Genomic DNA, 20,015 nt, shown 5'->3' on the forward strand with positions numbered 1-20,015 from the left:
CCCCCGCTGCCCTCCCCCAGCACCTACAGCGGCCAGCTTCATCCGGGGTCCCTGGCACCGGGATGCCAGCGCCCCCCGCTGCCCACCTCCAGCAACTACAGCAGCTAGATATGGCCGGGGTTTATGGCACCGGGATGCCAGCACCCCCCGTTGCTCACCTCCAGCAACTACAGCAGGTAGATCTGGCCAGGGTTTCTGGCACCGGGATGCCAGCGCCCCCCGCTGCCCACCTCCAGCAGCTAGACCTGGCCGGGGTTTCTGGCAACGGGATGCCAGCGCCCCCCGTTGCCCACCTCCAGCAACTACAGCAGCTAGATCTGGCCGGGGGTTTCTGGCACCGGGATGCCAGCACCCCCCTCAGCCTACCTCCAGCACCTACAACAGCTAACTTCGGCCGGGGTTACTAACACCGGGATGCTAGCACCCCCCGCCATGCTCCTTCAGCAGACTCAACTGCCAGCGGTAGAATGGGCTCTTGGCACCGGATTGCCAGGATCCTCTGCTTCCCAGCTCCATCAGTCCCAGCAGGTTACCTCGGTTGGAGCCACCGGCATCGGGATGTTGGTACCCGGCCTCCCTCCCACCGCATTTCAACCCAGTTTCCTTCCTCAACCCGTTCCGGCCCCGCAGGCAACTACTCATTTCACCCTGTCCACAGCTAATCCCGCCGTCCGTCATCGCAACGCTTTCGCTTCCCGCCCTTCTCCAGTTCCGGCCAACCTGCGCAAACAAATCATAGAGGGACTACATTGATCTTGCACTCCTCCTCATGCCTTCCCTCCACCAACAACCCGCAGACAGACATCTTGAAGACCATGAAGGGTGCCTCCACTCGAAAGGAAAGTCATCCACCCGTTCAAAAGAGCTCACACCGACCGAGTTTGCATATGCTTTCTCTCTTTAGAGAGACGTTATGTGTTCCATCTTTCCTTCACGTCGCCAGGAACTGTACTTGTGGCAGGGTGGAGGAGCTGCAGCCACTCAGGCTGACGGGACACAGGTGTGGCCCGTCAACCTCTCCACCCTGCCAGCCTTATAAGGGAGAGACAGAGAAGCTGCAAGGGGGACGGAGAAGCTGCTGATCTGGCTGATGCTGTGCTTGTGCACGTGTGGTGAAGTTGTTGGCGGTGAATAAAAGGGTTCTGCACTAAACTCCATGTCCTCTCTATCCTGTCGGTCGGGGCCCCGTAGCCCTCGCCCTGCTACACTGGCGCTCAACATGGGGCCCGACGGGATGGAGAAGGGAGGCACGGAGCGGGCCCTGGAGGTGCTCGCCCATGCAATGGCAGACCTGGCAGCCGTGCTTCAGAGCCAGGGGGAGCAGCAGCTCGCTGCGCTAGAAGCGCTGGTGGCCGCGGAGCGACCCACCCCTGCGCCACGCTTGAGGGTAGCCGCAGCAGCGCGGGAGGAGCTGGCGGCGCCGCAGCTGAGAGACCGGGAGGCAGAAGCTGCGGGCTGCCAAGCGACGGCTCCCGAGGCGGCGGGACCCCCGTAGCAGCCCACCCTGGCACCACGCCTGAGGTTCGCCGTGGCAGCGCTGGCGGTGCAGCAGCCCACAGGCCGGGAGGCAGAGGCTGCGGCTCCTGAGACGGTGGCGGCTGCGGAGGAGGCAGCGGCGCTAGCGACGGCGGGACCCGCAGAGACTGAGGCGGACCCGCAGCCAGAGCAGGGCTGCGTCGAGGAGGAGGCGGTCCTGGAGGCGGACCAGCGGCCGGCGCGGGTCCGCGTCACGGAGGAGGGGGTGGTCCTGGACGCACTGTCTGACCCGAGGCCACCATGGGCCCAGTACCGAGAGCGGCTTTCTTGGCGGTCGGCCCGTCGCCGAGGACGGCCGCCCGACCGTTCCCGCTGGTCGGCCCGGCGTCGACCTTCCGACGGGGCTCGGCGGCCATCTGAACCAGGAAGGTTCCGGGCTTCCTCTCCCGCTCCGAGGGGGCGTGGGGAGGGGGGGAGTAGGCTCGGACGGACGGACCCCGGTGCGAGTTTGGCGTTGGGGGTGTGTGGCAGGGTGGAGGGGCTGCAGCCACTCAGGCTGACGGGACACAGGTGTGGCCCGTCAACCTCTCCACCCTGCCAGCCTTGATAAGGCAGGGCTCTGCTGGGAGAAGGGGCTGGTCTGCTGCTGAGAAGGTGCTTGTGCACATGTTGGTGTTTGCGTCTGGAAAATAAAGGGTTCTGCACTAAACTCCGTGTCCTCTCTATCCTGTCGGTCGGGCCCCTGTAGCACTCGCCCTGCTACACTACTTATCCAGCATCCTCAATCTGGCCCTCCGCTTCAGAGGCAACGGCTTTTATCTATACCACATCCACTTTGCTTCCGAAGCTGCAGCTCGCCTTCATCAATTCAACGAAGCCACATACTGGGGCACACTGGACACTGAATTGTATTGCTGCATCTTCGCCGCACGCACAGCCCTAACATGCTCTTTGTGCGGTGCCCCATCGCACCCAGCTTCATCCTGCTCCATTCCTGCCCACGCTGGGCCTCATTCCACCCAAGCGAGATATTCAGCTTTCTCCCGGTTGTCGTCAGCAGCACCGCCAGCACCCTTACTTCCAACGCACACATCATCCACCCCATCTGTTAGCATTCCAATAACCAAAGGCATTGATGCTAAAGACAGGCCCATCATGCATCAAGGAGGCCACTCCATTTGTAACAACTTCAATGACACCGGCTGCAATATGTCCCAGTGCCGCTTCCTCCATGTCTGCTCCTACTGCGGTGGCGGACACGCTTGCCCCGCCTGCCCGCACAACCCAACTTCACGGAATCTAGGTGAGCATCTCTCTACACCTATCAACATTCCCGCTTTAGGGGTGGCACTTCGCAATCACCCTAATCCGTGCTTTGTTAAGTTCCTTGTCAAAGGGTTCAGTGAAAGTTTCCACCCCGGCATTATCTCACTTCCGTCCTCATCTTTCGAATGCAAAAATCTACTGTCCACCATAAACGAGCCGGAGTCAGTCGATCGCTTGCTCGCCAAGGAAGTTGAAGGCTTCATGATCGGCCCGTTCACTCATCCCCCATTTCCGAACTTTCGAATCAGCCCCCTTGGCATTGCAACCAGGAAATACTCAGGAAAGAAACGTATCATCATCGATCTCTCAGCGCCTCATGGCAGTTCCATTCCAATAGTCTGATTCCAAGCGAAGACTTCTCCCTTCACTACGCCACCATCAATCACGCCATTGCCCTCATTAAACTCGCTGGGAAAGGGTCGTGGCTCTCAAAAGCGGATATCACCAGCGCTTTCAAGGTTCTCCCCATTCACCCAGACTTCTGGCAATACTTCGGCGTCCGCTGGCGAGGTGCATACTACTTTGCAGTCAGGCTCACCTTCGGCTGCAAGAGCAGCCCCAAACTTTTTGACACCTTATCAGAGGCCCTCTGCTGGATCCTCTCCAACAACCACGGTATTCCTTTCCTCGTCCATCTCTTGGACGATTTCCTCATCGTTACCCCTACCTCATCGCCACCCGCTTCTGGCCTGGTCACCCTGACTTCCGTTTTCTCTGAACTCGGGGTTCGCCGAGAAAACGGAGGGCCCCTTCACTTCCCTCAAATTCACTCTCGATACAGATCTGTTTCAGGCTTCTCTTCCGACCGAAAAGCTCAACCGAATCAGTCTTCTCATTTCCAATTTCCTCTTAGCCCCAGGCTGCACCAAACGCCAACTCCTCTCCCTCCTGGGCCACCTCAATTTTGCCATGCGCATTATTCCCCAAGGGCAGGCCTTCATCTCCCACTTGCTGTCCATCGCTTCTGCTGTCCCATCTCTCATGTCTCCCATCTCCCTAGACAACTCGAGCCGTGCCGAGCTTCGTTTATGGCTTAACCTCCTTGCCACCTGGAATGGGATTACTTTCTTTTACGATGACCAACTGGCTCACCCCAACGACATCAATCTATACAGTCAGTACGTACACATGCAGCGATTCAACCTGGTTGCAGATCTTATCACATAATGACATGCAGAAGATTGGATCACTTGTCTGATCATACATGCTGCTCTGAGATCAGACTGAATCAGATTGAATAAGCCACTGTAACAGCATGGCTGACTCCGTGACGCTAGGTGGCGCTGTACCCAAGGTAACCATTTCAACAAAGAGCCACTTCCTGTTGACCTCCGCTTACCAACAACAAGAAAGAAAGATGGCGTCCCTGCTTCTAAGGAGGTCTCAACGTTCATGCTGGATGCGGGTCAGGAGCAAAGATTGGTGGGAGCGAGTGGTGCTAAAGGAATTTAGCGACGAGGAGTGGAAAGCGAACTTTCGAATGACCCGCAGGACCTTCGACAAGTTATGTGGATTGATGTCATGCGTTCTGAAACCCGAGGACATGACTGTTCGGGCACCGGTACCGCTTCAGATGAGGGTTGCGATTGTTCTTTACAAGCTGGCCAGTTGTTCCGAGTACAGGGTTGTGGCAAACCAGTTCGGCGTGAGCAAGTCCACTGTGAAAAAGTTTGTGTACATTTTTTGCAAAGGGATGGTGTCGTCAGTCCTCCAGAAAATTATCGTGGTTCCCACTGCAGAGGAAGCCAGCGCCATTGCATGCCGGTTCGAGCTAAAGTTCCACATCCCCCAGATAATCGGTTGTATCGACGGCACCCACATTCCTGTGTTACCACCAAGTGAAGGCTACAAGGACTTTGTCAATCGAAAAGGATGGCCTTCCTACGTCCTCCAGGCTGTGGGGGACGACACGTATCGGTGAGTTTTTACAGTCGAGATAAGAAAACACACACCTCAAAAGAGAAATGTAAAAGATTTGTCTTCATGTGACCAAGTATACACACAAATGGAAATATTTCAACTTTTGTGCAACTGATACACATTTTGTTGTTTGAATCATATTTATTCCTAAATTCATTTTGACTATTAATGGTGGTGAGGGGATACTGTGAAATGCCAAAATGTGCACCGTTTGAGCGTTAAAGAACGCTTTGCCACCCACCCGCTGTGCAGTCTGAGCATCATGAACTTAATGCTGCTATTATGTCTCATAGGTTTTGGAACATAAGCTGCAAACTGCCTGGAAGTGCCCACGACGCAAACGTTCTTAGGCACTCGGCGTTGTTCAGCCATGCAGATCAGCTACCTAAAGTAAGTCGTCCTATACACTCCAGGTATCTTACTGGACATGCCAAGTCAATATTCAGTATTACCTCTGCATATTATTCTTTCTGGGACCTTAATGTGCAAATCACTAGACTACCATCAAATGCAACACACTCTGAAATTTATTTTTCATTATTATCTTGTCTTTTTCACTCAGGGGCTAAGGGAAATCAACGGTGTTTCTATCAACCATTTCCTTCTGGGAGATCCGGCAAATCCTTTAATGGAGTGGCTGATCAAAGGGTACACCCATTCCCCACGCATCACCCCTGAGCAGGAGTCATTTAACGTCTACTTAAGCTCTGCAAGGACCACTGTCGAGATCGCCTTTGGGAGACCGAAGTCACGCTGGCGAGTTTTGCTCAAGCGTAGTGACTTCCATTTTACATTCACCCCTCATGTGATAGCTACATGTTGTGCGTTGCATAACCTGTGTGAAGATGAGAAGGACAGTGTAAACCCCACCTGGACCGATGAGGCTGCTGCTTTAGCTGCCGACCTACCACAACCTGGTGCCCGTGCCCACAACACAGACACTGCAGGTGGTCAGAAGATCAGGGAGGTGCTTACAGATTATTTGAGCACAAACTTCCCTCTGCGCAGACCTTTGTTTTAGCATTTCTGTTAGCATGTCTGTACAGAAATCTTTTGTTTCTGTACAGCACACTGCATCTTTCATGCCATTAATAAAATCATTTAATTTGTAGTTGTTTCACTTATTTTTTTTATATATATATATATATATATATATATATATATATATATATATAAAAAAATATATCAATATATATCAGAGCTGGGATAGGCTCTGCTGGAGCCTATCCCAGCAATGAGCTGGGATAGGCTCCAGCAGACCCCCGTGACCCCGCAAGGGATAAAGCGGGTAAGATAATGAATGATGAATGAATGAATGAAATATATATATATATATATATATATATATATATATATATATATATATATATATATGTCAACTTTAAATCATGTATTGTCGGTGCTTTCTCTATCAGAAACATGGCTCAATGACGATATAGCATCTTGTTACTCAGTACCTCATTACAATGCTGTGCAGTCATGTAGGAAAAATAGAAGGGAGGGAGGTGGTAATTATTTGAAAATGTCCAAATCATGGATCACTCCAGATTTACAGAGATCTTCAAAAGAAAAATTATATAAAAGTTTTAATCCCAGTCCATTAATATTGCAGTTTATAAAAAGAACTCTTTCACAAAATTAATACGCACTGTAAAAAAAAAAACTGAGAAATCCCGAAATTGTATAAAAACCACCTGGAATCTCATTAATGAACTCTTGAATAATTGTTTTTTTACTGTTATGTTTTATGTGCAAAATAGACTAAACTAAACTTTTTTTTTTTTTTCTTACAAACAAAGAGCTAGATATTAGTGTTTTGAGTGTATTTTTATTAAGATACAAAAAAAACTATATACAATCAAACATGTGCAAAAAAAGATAAATTAAACATGTGCAAACAAAGAGTAAAATGTGCATAAAAAGATGAATTGAACATGTGCAAAAAAAGATGAATTAAACGTGCAAAAAAAGCTGAATTAAAAAAAACAAATACAGGTCGCGGTACATGGATGGACCTGGGAGGGCACGGTGGTACCCTGGGTAGGCTTCCTGTTGCGGGTCGGGGGTCATTGGCGAAGAGGGGCTGGATGGCGTTTGTGGATGGTACGCCGGGCTTGATGGACCTGGGAGGGCACGGTGGTACCCTGGGTAGGCTTCCGGGTCGGAGGTCATTGGCCTTGGCCGTGAGGGGGTGGATGGCGTTTGTGGGTGGTACACCGGGCTTAATGGTCTTGGGAAGGCATGATACCCTGGTCGTGGTGTGGAGTTCATAGGTAGGTGGGAGGTGGGTGCTGGAGGCGTCAGTCTGTTGATTGAGTCCAGGACTGCGCCGAACACTGTATTTGTCGCCCTTATCTCCCCGATAAGAGAGGCCAGCATCCGCTCCTGTCGCTCTCTGACGCTCGTCGCTCTCCCGAAGATGCCCTCGCCAGAATTCCCTCGTCTCGCTCATCTGGTCACATAGGAGAGCGACGTCACCTCTACTCCCCTGCCGCCTCCGACGAGGTCTCTGAGCACTTATCTCTGAAGACAGAATTGGTGTAAAACTTATGTCCTAATGTGGGTATATTTTTAAAAATAAAGAAGCATTGGTTGTTGCAGCCAGCATATTGCAGAACTTACCTAGTAACTCAGAGTTGCTCTGCAGCAGGGAACTGCACCTTGAGGTCTCAGCAACCGGACAAGCCTCTTCTCCACGCTCTGCTGTGCTGCCTGCTGAGTCAACATGGCCGCCCATCTCTGTTGCTGCTTCTGCAGAGGGTTACAAAAATGAAAAATGATTAGTCATTTTATGTCAGACATATGGATTTCTGTGGTCTAGTTGTCACAATAATCACATTATTGGTTCCATATTATGTTCTTTGCAAATACAATCGTGCCCACTTTCATTAAATTGTGTTTTAGGTCCTTTGTTTCATAAACAGTCACACCGGGTTCATTTTGACCCTGGAAAACAGCTGTGATTTGTTTTAAGTCAGTATTCTGATTAAACCTTATCAATACAAACGTGTTTTCATTAAATTCAGACAATAACCCCCCCAAAAAAGTACTGTATTCCCAGTTATTCATATTCGTTCAGAGCATGCAAGCCCATATGGTGTGTGCCCCCAACCACTCGCCTATCGGGGGTAAGCAAAACATTCTTTAAACAAAGGCAACAAGTTTTAGCAACTAAGTTTGCAACTCACCTTGGTTGGCTGCCTGGAATCCGGCATCCACCCCATTTTGTCCGGCTTGGGACAAGGGACGACTCCCAAGCCGGTCATCTAAAATTGCAAAGTGTGGACAACTGGCCGGATCGTGTCCACTTCTATTGTTCCTGTGTTTGGCACTAATATATGCCGTGCATAGATTCTTCCACTTAATTTTGAGCTGCTCCGGTGTCCTCGTGAAGCCAGCGTCAGCCATCTCTTTGGCGATCTTTTTATACAGGTCCGCGTTCCTGCTTTTCCGCCCATCCATAAACCTCAAAATGTTCAACTCTTGCATCTGCCTTAGCAGAAAACGCGTCTCCTCGTCGGACCAAAAATGGGTTCTTCCTGTAGACATGTTTTGAAGAATGGAATGAAAGAATGAAAGAATGGGTAAACACGCGCCGCCTCCTTTTCAACTACTGAGCACGCGTCTGCAATATCTATGTCCCCGTACACATGGTATTAACAACCTGTTTGCGACTGGCTTATTTAGGTGCTTCAAACTGGTTGATGAATCCAGCTTGACCAGGTTGAGGTGTTCACATGCAGTTTTAAAGTCGGTTTAAAGTCTCAAACCGATGTGCAACCAGGTTGAATCGCTGCATGTGAACGTACTGAGTGATGCTGCTCCTTCAATCGGTTTTGGGGGTTTCTACGATGGCAGATGGTTCACAGCAGGAATGGCCCTCAGAGCTTGCGAACGAATACCACATGGCTTCTTCTGCTCTCTACGAGATCTATCCCATCACAATGCGCCGCCATTCTCTGGGGCCACGAATGTTCCCGCAAGTCCATTCTCATCTACTCAGACAACCTTGCAGTAGTCGACATAATCAATAAAGGACGCTCCAACTCCACATCCATCATGCCGTTCATGCGCCGCCTAGTCTGGCACTCAGTCATACATCAATATATCCTCCGTGCAGCCCATGTCCCTGGTCACTCCAACACCATCGCTGACTCTCTCTCGTTTCTCATTCTAGAAATTCAGAAGCTTGGCCCCATATGCAGATCCCTTTCCAACACCGGTTCCTCCATATTCTGCGTTGACTTTCAAAATATAAACCCAGCCCTAAGACCTCTGATCGTCGAATCCCAGAATGCCATCATCAACAGCTTATCACCCACAACCTTATCGTACTGGACCGCCTGGAGAAGTTTCCGTCATTTTCACGTTAGACACGACATAACCTTCCCATCGTTTGACCTCATCACCCTGTCTAGCTACATCACCTACGCCCATTCCCATGATGGCTCTTAAGACAGACCATCAAAGTCTATCTTAGCGGTATCAATTTTTTCTCCAAGCTCTTAACCGGCAGTCCAAGCCCAGCCTCCAATCATCCTCAGGTTACCGCACTCCTTAAAGTACTTCTACGTCAAGAACCAGCCCAGAATCCACGCCGCCTTCCCCTTACTGCTTACAATATGCATCCACACCATCCTCTCCGGATACAGCACCCCCCATGTCGCTCGAACCCTTGAAGCCATGTTCTTGCTTGCCTTTTGTGGCTTCCTTAGATGCTCCGAATTCACTGCGCCCACCATCCACTTCAACCCACGCCGCCACGCATGCATATCTGACCTGTCTTTTTACTCCGACGACATCATAGTCTTCTACCTGAAGCAAACCAAGACCAATCAATCAGGTTCACCAACACCAGTCTTCTACTTCAAAGACCAATCACCACTGAATACTTTCGAGACTACTTCTCATTCCGGAAAACACAGAGCACATTTTCGACAGATCCTCTTTTCGTGTCCGAGTCAGGACAAGTTGTCACCAGATTCTGTTTCACCATCACTTCGTCATATACTCTCCTTATCTGGCATCTCTCTCACGCACTACTCCGGTCACTCCTTTAGGATCGGAGCCGCCACTTCAGCCTCCTGCAACGGTATCCAAGAGCACCTCATACAGCTCATGGGCCGTTGGTCCTCCCAAACTTATCATCGCTACATTCGCTCAGATCTTAGCGACCTCAGATCCGCTCAATCTCATCTCCTTAAATAATCCACAGTTTTGGGGGTCCGTCGTTGCCCGGGCGCTGCGGCGGATTCCCTACCAGCTTCCCCACAACGCATCGACCGAACCATGGATCATCATCGCCATCATCTTCATCAATAAATCATTTAAACGTATCCTGTTGATGGTTTGGTCCTTGCTAGTGAATTGAAGCTTAACCAGCGAGTTTCAGGAGCAGGACGACGCCTCAACCACGCCTCTTCCGGCACCACGCCTCTTCCGGCATACCTTCAAATACTAACCTAACCCTCAGTTCTTCTTCGCTCTCGTTCTCTGCACCCCTCCCCCCCACCCATTTTCTCTTCTCCCCTCTCTTTCTCTACCTCATAGAGTCCTAGGGGGTCCGTCGTTGCCCGGGCGATGCGGTGGATTCCCTACCAGCTTCCCCACAACGCATCGACCGAACCATGGATCATCATCGTCATCGCCATCATCATCGCCATCATCTTCATCAATAAATCAATTAAATGTATCTCGTTGATGGTGTGGTCCTTGCTAGTGAAATAATTGTTGAAGGACAATTATTAATAACTCTTGATAACTGAAACAGCACCCCCTCTGTTGCACAACACCAAACTCATTTTTCTATGCGGGCAGATAACAAAACTAACAAAAAACAAGTGTTGGGGCTGTGTCCACAATGTGCAGTACAAAATTTTAAACGATATGGAACAAACCCCCCCCCCCTAACTTACCTAATATTCCTAATTAACTTACCTAAATAAACCTACCGTCGGCACCCGGGCATGAGGATTTCTCCCCTCCAGCCACCTGTGTGACCCCCAAGATCCGCCGCTACACAAAAACTCTACTAAGAGAAAATCAAAGAAACAAACAAACGGCCGACACCCTATTGGTGCCGGTCGCTAAGGGATTTGTTCCAACTAGTAACAAAAGTACCTACACCTGTAAACACATCCCAACACTTACCTTGTTGTATCCTGAAACTTGGAAACTGGGGCGGAAATGCTCTCTTCCATCTCTTAACCAAAAAAGCAAACAAACTCAAGTGTGACAAACCTCAATATTTCAAAAACTGAAGAAAAAAAAACTACTGTTAACTAATTAATCAGCCAATTAATCAATTAGGTACGGACGAGCCCCCATTTTGTCATGCTCTAGGGAAACATGGCAAAACAAGGAGTTCACACAATGGTCAACAGTTTTAAAGTATATTTATTAATTAAAATATCAAAAATAGGTGAGGGTAGGTGCGTCCCCCACCTATGGTCATGAACTTTGGGTAGTGACCGAAAGGACAAGATCGCGATTAAAGCGGCCGAGGGGAGTTTCCTCCACAGGGTTGCTGGACGTTCCCTTAGAGATAGGGTGAGGAGTTCGGTCACCCGGGAGGAGCCCGGAGTCGAGCCGCTACTCCTTCACATTGAGAGGAGTCAGCTGAGGTGGCTTGGGCATCTGTACCAGATGCCTCCTGGACGCCTCCCTAGGGAGGTGTTCCAGGCATGTCCCTCCTCCCTAGGGAGGTGTTCCAGGCATGTCCCTCCTCCCTAGGGAGGTGTTCCAGGCATGTCCCTCCGGGAGGAGACCCCGGGGAAGACCCAGGACACGCTGGAGAGACTGTCTCTCGGCTGGCCTGGGAACGCCTCGGACTCCCTTCGGAGGAGCTGGAGGAAGTGTCTGGGGTGAAGGAAGTCTGGGCATCTCTGTTGAGACTGCTGCCCCCGCGACCCGGGAACGGATAAGCGGCGGACGATGGATGGATGGATGGATATCAAAAATAATAATCATAATCCAGTGTGAGGTGTGAGGATATCAGTAATCAGTAATGTTTGCAGTGTATGGATGTGTGAAGTGTGCTGGGTGAGTGTTGTATAAAAGGGTGCAAAAAAAATGGGAACTTAAATCATGGTTAGGCCAGGTGGCAGAGGTCCTGCTGCATGAGAGGATAGAGAGAGTGTCAGGGTTTGACACTTCCCCCCCCAGTTTGTGACTTTCAGTTTCTGTCTTGCCCTGATTGTGTCTGCATCTGTGTCTCGTCATGTCTCGTTATCCCTTCAGTATATCTTGTCTTGTCATTCCTTGGTTCCCTGTCGGTCCGTACTGGTTCTTCCTCCATGTCTCCTCGTCGTTTTTTCCTGTTCCTGGTTAATCCTCCTCTGCAGCGCTTTGTTTTTGCCTTTTTGGATTAAATCCCTTGTTTTTTGAGAACTCCTGCCTCCAGCCTCCCTCCGTCTCCTGCACTTGGGTCCTAGCAAACCAAACCCTGACAGAGAGAGTAAGTGGAGAAGGAGCTCCCTTTATACTCCACAGGCCCCGCCCACCACAGGTGAGCAGGATTGGTCTGACAGCCTGCTCCCACTCTGCCATCACAGAGGCTGCCGGCTAGTCTACAGTGAGGCAGAGGGGGCAGGGCCGTCACACAGACGAAGAGGTGCCACTATCAACTTAATTTAAAAAACTGTCAGATAAATCAATGGCTGTTTCCGAATTTGCATACTGTACTACTAGTATACACTGATTTGGCCAAAATGTAGTAAGTAGTATGTTGTATGTGAACAGAAGGAAATCTGTAGTGTGCGAAAAATACCCGGATGTTTTACTGATTTGGAAAAAAATCCGCAGCATGCATCAGACCAGTCTACCTCGCCTACTATATCCCAGAATGCAATGCGCCCCTGGCCGGACAGCGCTTTTTCTCTTCTTTTCTCAAAGCTTTATTGAGAAAACACCAGTGCAGTATAAAGCAGCGGCGATCACAGCACAATTTAGTGATGACGATGGCGGAATGTTCAGGGTGCACCATGGAGAGGAAGGAGGAATATAAATGTAAGTAACGTTATTATATAATGTTTCTAATTCAATTTAGTGTAAGGATAACGATTAAAAATTGTGACAAAGCTACGTTGCCTATTTGTAATGAATGTAGAACTTGGCATATTTGTCCTAATAACGTTAATACATAGCGATAACGTAACGTTAAGTCAGCCAAAGTAACGTTACTGTTAACGATAGTGAGCCGTCAAGAAGAAAACATAACTTATCTTTCGTTATTAGGGACAGATAAGGACACCTGATCGTGTGGCGGTCGGCCAACAAAGCCCTCGTAAGTGGGCGGCGAAATGCCGCCCTAAAAGGATTTGAGTATGTTAGGTTTTTGTTAGTTATTTCGCAGAAGCTGTTGTATTTTAAATTATGTTGGACCTCCTACAATGCCATTACTCATATGCTACTGAGCTGGAAAAACATAACCACAGATGCAGTTGCCAGTTTATTTCCCTGTGTGTGTGTGTGTGTGTGTGTGTGTGTGTGTGTAGGAGCTTAAGGCCCCAAGGACAGGGGTAAGCACCGAGGGAGAAGAGGCCATTACTGCATCCTGGAAGTGGTACACACTCATGGATGAGTCACTGGGCCAGAGTGTGGTGGTGGCCTCGATGGACAGGCAGGAGAGGATGGGAGGGAGAGGATGGGTTTTTTGGATAAACTGAGCCCAGGGTGGGGATCTTAACGGTTACTTTTACGCCTGAAAAGATGTTAAAACTTAATAAAGTGGCATATTCACTAGCAAGGACCACGCCATCAACAGGATACGTTTAAATGATTTATTGATACGAAGATGATAACGATGGTGATGATAATGGCGATGACAATGGCGATGATGATGATCTATGGATCAGTCGATGCGTTGTGGGGAAGCTGGTAGGGAATCCGCCGCAGCGCCCGGGCAACGACGAACCCCCTAGGAATCTATGAGTTAGAGAAAGAGAGGGAAGAAGGAGAAGAGAAAAGGGGTGGGGGGGAGGGGTGCATAGAACGAGAGCGAAGAGGAAGTGAAGGTTAGGCTGGTATTTGAAGGTTTGCCGGAAGAGGCGTGGTGCCGGAGGAGGCGTGGTTGAGGCGTGGTTGAAGCGTGGTCCTGCTCCCGAAATTCGCTTGTTAAGCTCCAATTCACTAGCAAGGACCACGCCATCAACAGGATACGTTTAAATGATTTATTGATACGAAGATGATAACGATGACGATGGTGATGATAATGGCGATGACAATGGCGATGATGATGATGATCTATGGATCAGTCGATGCGTTGTGGGGAAGCTGGTAGGGCATCCGCCGCAGCGCCCGGGCAACGACGAACCCCCAAAACCATGGATTATTTAAGGAGATGAGACTGAGCGGATCTGAGGTCGCTAAGATCTGAGCGAATGTAGCGATCATAGTTGGGAGGACCATCGGCCCATGAGCTGTATGAGGTGCTCTGGGATACGTGGCGGGAGGCTGAAGTGGCGGCTCCGATCCTAAGGAGTGACCGGAGTAGTGCGTTGGGGAGATGCCAGATAAGGAGAGTATATGACGGAAGCGATGGTGAAACCAGAAACTGGTGACGACTGTCCTGACTCGGACGCAAGGATCTGTCGAAGATGTGCTCTGTGTTTTCCAGGAAGACAAGTAGTTGGCCAGGGTCTCGAAGTATTCAGGGGAGATTGGTCTTCGGGGATGAGAAACGAGAAAGAGAGTCGGTGATGGTGGTGGAGTGACCGGGGACATGTGCTGCATGGAGGATAAATTGATGTATGGCTGAGTGCCAGACTAGACGGCGCATGAACAGCATGATGGATGTGGAGTTGGAGCGTCCTTTATTAATTATGTCGATACTTATCGATATGAAGATGATGGCGATGATGGTGGCGAAGAAGATGGCGATGAATGATGATGGCGATGATGATGATGGCGATGACGATGATGGTGGCGAAGACGATGCCGATGATGGCGATGAATGATGATGGCGATGATGATGATGGCGATGAAGATGTTGACGAAGGCGATGACGATGGCGAAGACGAAGGCGATGACGATGACGATGACGATAACGATGCCAATGACGATGCAAGTGATGATGGCAATGACGATGTCGATGACGATGGCGATGAAGATGATGGCGATGATGGTGGCGAAGACGATGCCGATGATGGCGATGAATGATGATGGCTTTGATGATGATGGCGATGGCGATGACGAAGGCGATAACTATGACGATAACGATGACGATGCCAATGACGATGCAAATGATGGCAATGACGATGGCGATGACGAAGGAGATAACGATGACGATGAAGATGATGGCGATGATGGTGGCGAAGACGATGGCGAAGACGATGGCGATGATGATGGCGATGATGATGATGGCGATGATGATGATGGCGATAACGAAGGCGATGACGATGCCAATGACGATGGCAATGACTATGGCAATGACGATGATGATCTATGGTTCGGTCGAAACGTTGTGGTATTCGTTTGCGCGCTCTGAGGGCCGTCCTGCTGCGAACCATCTGCCATCGTAAAAGCCCCCAAAACCGATTGAAGGAGCAGCATCAGTGTATGGATTGATGTCGTGGGGGTGAGCCAGTTGGTCATCATAAAAGAAAGTGATCCCCTTCCGGGTGGCAAGGAGGTTGAGCCACAACGAAGCTCGGCACGGCTCGAGTTGTCTGGGGAGATGGGAGACAAGAGAGATGGAACAGCGGAAGCGATGGACGGCAAGTGTGAGATGAAGGCCCGCCCTTGGGGAATAATGCGCATGGCAAAATTGAGGTGGCCCAGGAGGGAGAGGAGTTGGCGTGTGGTGCAGCCTGGAGCTAAGAGGAAATAGAAGACCGATAAATAAGAAGACCGATTCGGTTGAGCTTTCGGTTGGAAGAGAAGCCTGAAACAGATCCGTATCGAGAGTGATACCAAGGAATTCGAGGGAGGTGGAGGGGCCCGCCGTTTTCTCAGCGGACAATGGAACCCCGAGTTCGGAGAAAACGGAAGTCAGGGTGACCAGGCCGGAAGCGGGTGGCGATGAGAGAGGGGTAACGATGAGGAATCATTCAAGAGATGGACGAGGAAGGAATGCCGTGGTTGTTGGAGAGGATCCAGCAGAGGGCCTCTGAAGGTGTCGAAGTTAGGGGCTACTCTTGCAGTGACTGACTGCAAGTAGTATGCACCTCGCCAGCGGACGCTGAAGTACACCAGCCCGGAAGCGGGTGGCGATGAGAGAGGGTGCCAGAAACCCTGGCCGGATCTAGCGGCTGTAGTTGGTGGAGGTGGGCTGAGGGGGGCAGTGGCATCCCGGTGCCAGTAACCCCGGCTGAAGTTAGCTGTTGTAGGTGCTGGAGGTGGATTAGGTGCTGGAGGTGGGCTGAGGGGGGCAGTGGCATCCCGGTGCCAGAAACCCCGGCCGGATCTAGCTGCAGTAGTTGGTGGAGGTGGGCTGGGGGGGGGCAGCGGCATCCCGGTGCCGGAAACCCCAGCCGGATCTAGCTGCCGTAGTGGCATCCCGGTGCCATAAACCCAGCCGGATCTAGCTGCTGTAGTTGGTGGAGGTGGGCTGGGGGGGGCAGTGGCATCCCGGTGCCAGAAACCCCAGCCGGATCTAGCTGCCGTAGTGGCATCCCGGTGCCATAAACCCCAGCCGGATCTAGCTGCTGTAGTGGCATCCCGGTGCCAGGAACCCCACCCAGATCTAGCTGCTGTAGTTGGTGGAGGTGGGCTGGGGGGGGCAGTGGCATCCCGGTGCCATAAACCCCAGCCGGATCTAGCTGCTGTAGTGGCATCCCGGTGCCGGAAACCCCAGCCGGATCTAGCTGCTGTAGTGGCATCCCGGTGCCAGGGACCTTGGGGAGGGAGTGCTAGCATCCCGGTGCTAGTAACACCGCTGAGTTAGCTGTTGTAGGTGTTGGGGGTGGGCTGGGGGGGGCTAGCAACCCGGTGCTAGTTACCCCAGCCCCGAAGTTAGATGTTGTAGGTTTGTTTGCGCAGGTTTGGCCGGAACCGGAGAAGTGCGGGAAGCGAAAGCGTTGGGATGACGGGCGGCGGGACCAGCCGCGGACAGGGCGAACGAGCAGCTGACCGCGGGGCCGGAACGAGTCGAGGAAGAAAACCGGGCCGAAATGCGGTGGGAGGGAAGCCAGGCACTGGCCGGAACTGGGGAAGGGCGGGAAGCGAAAGCGTTGGGATGACGGACGGCGGGATTAGCTGTGGACGGGGTGAAATGAGTAGTTGCCTGCGGGGCTGGAACGGGTTGAGGAAGGAAACTGGGTTGAAATGCGGTGGGAGGGATGCCGGGTACCGACGTCACGATGCCGGTGGCCCCCAACCGAGGTAACCTGCTGGGACTGATGGAGCTGGGAAGCAGAGGATCCTGGCAACCCGGTGCCAAGAGCCCCTTCTAGCGCTGGCGGTTGAGGCTGCTGAATGAGCATAGCCAGGGTTTCTAGCATCCCGGTGCTAAAAACCCCGGCTGAGTTAGCTGTTGTAGGTGCCGGGGGTGGACTGGGGGGGGGGCCTAGAAACCCGGTGCTAGCAACCCCGGCCGAAGTTAGCTGTTGTACTTGCTGGAGGTGGGCAGTGTAACGATGGAATCGTTTATGTTTCCACACGGACGGCTTAAGGTGAAAGACCGCTCATGTGCAGTTGAGGTTCCTGCAATGAGGCAACGTTGTTCGGAGATTATGTTTAACGAGAATGTTAATAAAAGACCTTGTGAGTAAAGGTAATGCTCAACGTCCGGTTTGTACGATCGCTTCTCTTTTACTATTGCGGTCTATGGGAAAAGCTTTCGGGGCCCCATGGGATGATTTTTTTTTTTTTTGGCGCAGTACCGTGGCTGGCCACTGGAAAATCTTCTGAGTGCGAGACCTGGGGGTCGACGTCACGGCGCGCCCTCGGAGTTGGCGTGATGACGTCATCCGGAAGAGAGCAGGTGTCGGCGGGGCTGATGGCGTGGCAGGCTGGCATGAGATTGAGAAGTTGAGAAGTTTTTTCTTTTTGTTCATGCGGTGAAAAGGGACTCCTCCACCAGGCGGTGGCCCTATGGAGGGTGGCGACAGTCCAGCCCGAAACACCTGCAAAAGGCGGGCCGTCGGGGGCCCCTGCCGGGGCGTGGCTAGACCGCCAGCGGATTGCGCAGCCGGGGATTGCCCGCGTCCCCGCCGATGACGGAGGCGGGCCGGGGGACAGGGAACGCACCTGCGGGCGGGCTGCTGCGATCCTGGATGTTGATGAGAGATTAAGCGGACGGGATGGACCACTCGTTTCTGGGTGTGGGTCGCTGGAGCGGGGTTTAAACGCGGGCTCCGCAGGTGGCTGAGAGAAAAGAAAAAGGGTTGGAGAACACGTGCGTTCCGGAGGAATAAACCGCCGCCGGAGCGGCAGCCGACGTGGGAGGTCGGCGGGCTCTTGGCGGGACACCGGGGCGGACGGGGCGGCTCGGTCTTGCTGCGCGGCACCCCCGGGGGGGAGCGAGAGCGGCGGATTGCGCAACCTGCGCTGTCGGGTCAATGGCGGGGAACGCAGGAGAGGAGTCGGAGACCTGCGGCGACAATCCAGGATGTTCAGGAGAGGTGAACCGGACGGATGTGGATCACAGAGGATCCGGGGCTTGACCGGCTCGCCGGGCGGCCGTGGGGGCCCGGAAGAGCTGCGCTTCAGGCACGGCGACGGCTGAAGAGTTTTCCTCCTCCGGATCAGCTGGTGCATGTTGCTGGTGATCTCCTGCAAGCCGATCGTGGTCCGAAGGCGATAGCAACACGAGATCCATGATGCCTGAATGGGTGAGTAACTGTTTTCGAGATACGAGAGTGTGTAGTAGCGTTGACGTGCTGCCCGAGAGCCAGCGTGCATAGAACGAGAGCGAAGAGGAAGTGAAGGTTAGGCTGGTATTTGAAGGTTTGCCGGAAGAGGCGTGGTGCCGGAGGAGGCGTGGTTGAGGCGTGGTCCTGCTCCCGAAATTCGCTTGTTAAGCTCCAATTAACAGCGCTACAGCTGAAATTAAGACAGCTTCTAGTCTGCTTTTAAATCTCAGCTTTCGCTGTCGTTTTGGTGCAAAATGCATTCTGGGATACATTGTAGCACACTGCTGTGTGAACGGTCTGCTGGAGCAGCGTACTGAATCGTTCATTTAGTAGGCAGTATACAGTGCATACTTTGCAGTATGTAGCATATAGTGCGGTAGTGTCCGAATTCGGAAACAGCCAATGTCACCTTCCTCCCCAGTAAGCAAATCCCTTGTCCCCCTGTCGGCCATTGCTCGCGTTACAGCACACACGGAAAACACATCTGGATACTCTCGCTGTAAATCACCTGATGGCTCAGGGAGTGGAATGGCTGTCACCTCTGGATTAAGCAGTACCTCACCCCCAGCTAGAGCGTTTCCCAAAATAAGTGTTGCACCATCAATGGGAAACAGGGGACTCACCCACCACAACACAACCTTTAACCAGGTCACAGTCCAGCTGAACGGAGTGAAGCGGCACACCTACCCCCTGCATCCCAAAACCCCGCACCAAAGCATGCATATATTTACAGAGGACTCCTCAGATAACGGCAAAACCCCCTCAAGAAGTACAGACTGAGGCTGCACTGTCCTCGTTAATATAAGTAGCGATTTTAGGATTCTGACGGGAGGCTGTGAGACTCTCGCGAGATGCGGTAGTATCGCGAGAAAACTTCGAGGCAGCAGAATCCATCATGGCGAGGTAATATTTCTGTTCTCAGCAAATGCTTTAAACGAATATCAACTAAGATTAAAACAACGAAAAGTTATTTCATAGATAGGGTATACAAAAACAATCTGGAGCAAAGCGAAACTCTGGACTCATTTTTGGAATTTATAGACTAGTGCTTTGACCGAATAGTTATGGTGAAAAAGTCTGGTGCCGCCGCCGCGTCGACTCTGAAGCAGTCTCGGCCCGAGGAGTCACCTGGAGCCGTCTCCCCTCCACGAAATTCCACTGAGGACATTCTGCTGTCTATCGACAGCTGTTTGTCCGCCTTCGATTGTCCCTTTTAGAAGTCCTGCATAAGGAATTCCAGGCTCTGCGTGGGTCTCTGGAATTCAGCCAACAACAGTAGAGGCGCTGGCAGCCGAGAACCGCGGTCTGAAAGAGTTGGTGAATTCCCTCACAGAGGGAATGAACCGTCTCCAGAAGGAGAATAAAACTATGAAAGAGGCCGTCTTAGACCTGCAGGCCCGGAGCATGAAGGACAATTTAGTGTTTTCCGGGATCCCGGAGCAGACGGATGAAAACACCAAATTGATTCTTCAAGATTTCATCCATAATCAATTAAAACTT

The 20,015-nt window shown here is 51.6% G+C and overlaps 1 pseudogene; it reads left to right on the forward strand.

Moving 5' to 3' along the window:
• Positions 1-2,631: 2,631 nt before the first annotated feature.
• LOC133424122 (uncharacterized) lies at positions 2,632-8,980 on the forward strand (annotated as a pseudogene).
• Positions 8,981-20,015: the final 11,035 nt, after the last annotated feature.

Source organism: Cololabis saira, chromosome 3 (assembly GCF_033807715.1).
Source record: "Cololabis saira isolate AMF1-May2022 chromosome 3, fColSai1.1, whole genome shotgun sequence".
Classification (NCBI taxonomy): Eukaryota; Metazoa; Chordata; class Actinopteri; order Beloniformes; family Belonidae; genus Cololabis; species Cololabis saira.